The sequence below is a fragment of the Polistes dominula genome, unplaced genomic scaffold (assembly GCF_049000335.1).
Source record: "Polistes dominula isolate Pdom_NZ unplaced genomic scaffold, Pdom_raw_medaka contig_24, whole genome shotgun sequence".
In the NCBI taxonomy this organism is placed as follows: Eukaryota; Metazoa; Arthropoda; class Insecta; order Hymenoptera; family Vespidae; genus Polistes; species Polistes dominula.
The window spans coordinates 6,686,272-6,692,126 of record NW_028301150.1 but is presented as its reverse complement, the minus strand read 5'-3'; the positions used below and the strand labels follow the sequence as shown (position 1 = coordinate 6,692,126).

General features: G+C 25.0%; 1 protein-coding gene across 1 annotated transcript in view; it reads left to right on the top strand.

Moving 5' to 3' along the window:
* Positions 1 to 5,855, top strand: part of Naa15-16 (N-alpha-acetyltransferase 15/16) — a 50,711-nt gene that overhangs the window by 26,072 nt on the left and 18,784 nt on the right. The gene's annotated exons all lie outside the window — the stretch shown is intronic.

Sequence of the window (5,855 nt, the reverse complement as noted above, 5' to 3'; positions counted from 1 at the left end):
CTCCTGTTATTCCGCTTATGTTCCTCTCTCATCCCCTTCCCGAGCATACCGTTTCCCTACCCCTCCCCCCACCCTATCCTTGTCTCACTCTTTCTCTCTCTCTCTCTCTCTCTTTCTCTCTTTCTTTCCCCAACCTTCTCTTTACCTTCCGACGATGACGATGAGGTGAATGACGACGTCATTCTCGAATGCAATACTCCTGAGGAAAATCATCGCAACTTATATCTTTCCGTTACCTTAATTTTTTTCTTTTTTTATTTATTTATTTATTTCCTTATTTATTTGTTATTTGTAAATACATATCTAATTTTTCTACGTATCTAAAACTTTTGTTTTTTTATTTATTTATTTATTTATTTATTTATTTATTTATTTCCTTATTTATTTGTTATTTGTATAATACATACATAATTATGTTTTTTCACACGAATTTATTTTTTAATACGATTTTAATTTTAAACACAATCTACAATAATTTCAATTTTTAAGAAGGAATTAGGTTTTTTCTTTTTTTATTATTATTATTATTATTATCTTTTTTTACCCAGGCACTTTTCATTTGATTACGAATTAAATAAGAAACAAAAAAAAAGAAATATTTTTCGAGGAGATGCAATTTATATTTTCTTTTTTTTTTCTACGTGTATTCATATCATGTAAAAAAAAAAGAGCAGAATTATAAGTGTATACGCGTTGCGGACGAGACATATTTGTTTTTAGTTTTCCTTTTTATACTTTTTTTTCTAATCAGTGTTTCCATTGGTCAGAGATTTTTTTTTTTATCATTTTATACATCCTCTTTATATATCCTTTTTTATATATTATATATCCTCGTCGTCCATCAGCAAACGCGTTATATAAGATTTATTACTTTGAATAATAATTTATAACTTTTGATTGAATAAATTCCTCATTAAATTTTATTCCCATTACCTTCACACCTTTTTTTTTATTTTATAACCAATTAAAATACATATTATTATTTCTTTTTTTCTGTATAGTTTGATTTTAAATTTACATTACGTGGGAATGATTTAATTAAAGGAAGAGGAAAAAGCAAACATTTGTATATCATAAATGATGTTAGCAACAAAATCATAATATTTTATTCGTAATATATTTATTATCTCGTTACAAATACTATTAATGTGTAATTAAAATATATATGTATAAACGGGTAAAGAAATTTTGATTGAAGTTCGATCGAATTGAATTCGAATTCGAAATCGAAAAAAGTGGGCCAAAAACTTTCGTCCGTTGTTTTAAATGTACGTGAGATGCATTAAGGAATGATTTCTTTTGCGCAGTACTCACATGAATGATTATTTATACATAAGTATGTAGAAAACGTGCAAGATCTTTCTTCCCTATTGGTAAAAAAAGAAAAAAAAATACCCTTTTATGCTTTATGCGTATCGTCTATGCACATAATTACAGGGAAAAAAAAGCCACGATAATTTCATTCATGTCTCATGCATAACACTTTGTGATGAAAGTGAAAATAAATCTTTCTTTCTTTCCTTCTTTCTTCTTTCCTTCTTTCTTTCTTTCTTTCTTTCGTTCTTTCTTTCATTCTTTTCCTTCTTTCTGGATTTCTTTTTTTTCGTTGCGTTTGATTTTGTAATAATTCGAACGAATGATTTATAAGCAATTAAAAAAAATATATTCTCGTTAAAAATTGTTATGGTTAGTTGAAAACAAAAAAAAAATTTCTTGGACGATACACAAATGTGCGATTTTTTGAAATTACGATCCCTGAAAATAAATAAATAAATAAATGAAATAAAAATAAATACTTCCTTGTTTTGAACGACAGAATTATTTATGAGATCGGGTTCTCCCAATTAACCAATTTAAATATTTTATATATATATATCAATTTGCGAATCTATTCAATTCAATTAATAATTTCATTCGCGAATGATGAAAGTATCTATTCATTTAAAGATATTCTTTTTTTAAATATTGACGAGTAAAGTAATCAAGTTTGTCTATTAAAATACGGGATTTTTATAATACCGATTACATATTTATAACGTAATACATTAAATAAAAATATTATATCTGTTATTTCAATTATGTAATAAATATGTAATATGTTTTATCCATTCTATCTAAAAAAAAAAGAGAAAAAAAAGAAAAGAATGAAAGAAAAAATCACACAAGAGAGAGAGGATTCGCATTAATCATTTTTTTTATTAAGCATTATATTACACATTACATTACTACACACAAAATTAGACTTTTAAATTCCCGTTAAATGCATTTTAACCGTGCAATCGTATCAATGCCAATTAATTTTGCGTCACACATCTATACGTGTCGTACACACGCGAGTAAATTTAGTATTGAAGTATTTTGAATCAAATCATTTCCATTAAAAAAAAAAAAATCTTTTTGGCGTTAATGAAAATCTTTTTATTTTCTTTTTTTTTCTTTAATCTCGTTTTCTACATGTCCTTCGTTAGTTTGTCCCTTTTTATATATATATATATATATATAATTTTAACCCAACTCCTACACAACGTGTAAATTACGAAATCACATTCGTTAGAACGGACAAACCAAAAGCAGGAATGTTTCTTGGCAGTTTTCAAGAAAATAACTGTAATCATCCCGAATGGTCGCTGGCATACCGATCTCGTAATTCTTCTTCTTTTTTTTTCTTCTTCTTCTTCTTTTTGTACTTTTATTTTATATTTATTTGTTGTTGTCAACCCTCGAATGCACGTGCTTCCAATCGCAAACGATCATTTACGTATTCCGAGAAAGTAATCTCTATATTTTTTTTTTCTTTTATTTTTGATTTTATTGTTTTTTTTTCTTTTTTTTTATTCGATTTCTTACGATTTAGTATTACGTTAACACGTATTTTGAATGATGGTGTTACAATTAATTTTTAATTTATTTTATTGCTATTATTATTATTATGATTATTATTATTATTATTATTATTATTATTATTATTATTATTATTATTATTCGATATTACAATTACTAACGAAAATTGTTTTACTTAAAAAAAAAATACCCTTTTTGTGTGCGTACCGATAAATAATTTTCAATCATTTTAATCTCCATATAATTATTTTATTATTTTAAATATACATTATTTCTTTACACTGACATAGTTATATTATAATTCAGAATTTATCGAATAATGTATACAAAAAAAGAAAAAAAAGTATATATTTTACTCGTAATACAAATTGTATTCCAATACAAAAATTATGATATTGATCATTCAGTATTATTTAATCTCAAATTATTTATAATGTATTGAAAAAAAAAGAAAAATGTTATTTTTTTTTTTTTTTTTTTTTTTTTTTTTTTTTTTTAATTTTTTTAATTGACGTCAACTTTAATCATTTTATACATTAGTCATGATCATTTAGGTTCTTTAAAGATGTACAAAATGAGTATTAAACGTATTACAAAAGCATTTATAATTATATAAAAAAATTAGTAAAAATGATTAGATTGTTTTATTCGATATCGTTATCATTTTTCTCTTACTTTTTTGAAACGTATAATATTTCCTGATATAAAAGAAAAAAATCTATATAAAACAATCGATATTGTTCGATCTATAAAAAAATCGAACGTATGCATACCCATACGCGTTGACATTTCACGAATGTTTTACAACTTGCGTTAATTTATATTCACATGACACGCCCTGGCCACTATGTTACTCTCGCAAGTTGACATTTTAAAATATATGTATATATATACCAATATAGTTATATATACGTACGTGAAATATACCCAACCGTGGAACAACGAACCCAATGAATATAAAAAATGAAATTTAAAAAAAAAAACATGAACAATGAGACTCAAACAATGAAACAAAGGGGAAACATATTTTAATAATAATATATTCTTTCTTTCTCTGGTGAATCGAATTTTATCTAACACGTCGATACAATGATATTATTTAAAATTAATATAATGTAATTATATTAATTTACAAATAAATAAATGATTAAAATATTAGATGACATGAACACTGCGTGTATCGTAGGTGGTGAGATTTTGATATATCAAAAAAAAGAAAAAATAAATAAATAAAAAGTAGAGAGAAAATATTAATATAAAATATTAAACGACATGAATACTGCGTAGGTGGTGATATTCCAATATATAAAAAAATAATAATAATAATAAGGAAATTTAAAAAAAAAAACATAAAAAGAGATAATATAAATCTTTTGAAAGATGCAAAAATGCAAAGTTGCTAATATTTTCGACATAGAGGAGCCAACGAAAAAATTCGATTTAAAAAAAGAAAAAGAAAAGAAAAATAAAAAAGAAATAAAAAACCTTATACAAGTGTACAAGTGGAACGATTAATCTTTGAATCATGGTACGATGACCTTACGACCTTCAAACGTTATCCTCTATGCATCTGGAGGATGCTACCAAATTAGGACAGGCTACGCGAGTATTTTTCCCTCTCTTTTCTTCTTTCTTTCTCTCTCTCTCTCTCTCTCTCCCCCTCTCTCTAGGAATTTTGCGGTTTTTATTCTGATGTTTATAGTAACACGCTTATTTTATTGCATTCCTTTCTACCTATCTCTTTCTATTTCTATTTGTTACTCTAATGACGTAGCTAAATCTCAATCATCATATTCTCGGATTATGATGACGGCATCATTCGAACACGAGGCGCCTTTTTGTGATGACGTATAATAATAAGTAAATCACTATGTCATCGTTGGTTGAACAATTTTTATATTTGATTCATAATTCTTAGGTTTGTTTTTTTTTTTTTTTATTATTATTTATTTTAAACAACTTACAGGGTGTACCATGCGAATTTATTTCATTAGAATTATTTGATTAACAACTAAATAATAATTTTTTTTTTTTTTAATTTTAACATTCCATTTGTCATTTTAATTCTTTGAGTACTATAGGCGCATATATGCATCAAACAAATAAAAGATTTTCCTTGGCTCGAATTTTTTTTTTTATTTAATCAAAATAATTAAAAATTAATAGAAAGATCATACAAAAGATGTTAAGTGTTTTTGGCATAAAATTTTAAATTATTCGATAAAGGATGTTGTTGTGTGTTTCCTTCTAACAGAATCTATATTTTGGTTATTTTTTTCTTTTTTGTTCGAGTTAATTTATGTTAATTTTTAGATTATTATATTTGTTAGAAATTATTTGATTGGAAAATAAACCTTTGAAAAAATTTGAAAAACATAGTACGGGAACTTGCTAATCCAAATATTTCTGATATTTTTGCGATTGTATAGAAAAAAAAAATTGAAATTAAAATTACAAAAGGGTTCTAAAAACAAGACGGGAAGGAAAACATATTATTTATTACTCATTTTTATTAATATCAACGGGGTTTGTTCGGTTTTTCTGTTTTTTTTTTCTTTTTTCCCCCCCCCCCCCAAGATCATTAGGAAAATAAGAAAATATTTCGTATGATTGAAATGAATAATAGATTCGATGCAGCAAGCTACGTATTTTCTTATGGTATTTTTTTTATTATTTATTTATTTCTTTTTCCATTCTCTTCATACACGTGTTATTCAAAAATTGTTTTAATTAAAAATAAAAGTACCAGTTTCATTCGTAGATATGAGAAAAATATGTGTTCCCTTCGAATTAACAAGGTGTGTTTGTTATTACATGTTTCATTATTTGTTAATTCCATCTTTTTTATTTTTTTATTATATCTTTTATTTTCATCAAATTCATAAAATAAGGATAACGAAGATTATAGAAGAAGAGTGCACCCTGTATATAATGCAATACATTTTTTCTTTTTTCCCACGAAACTTCTGACTCATGTTATTTAAAGGAATTAATTATTAAAAAGATATAGAAAA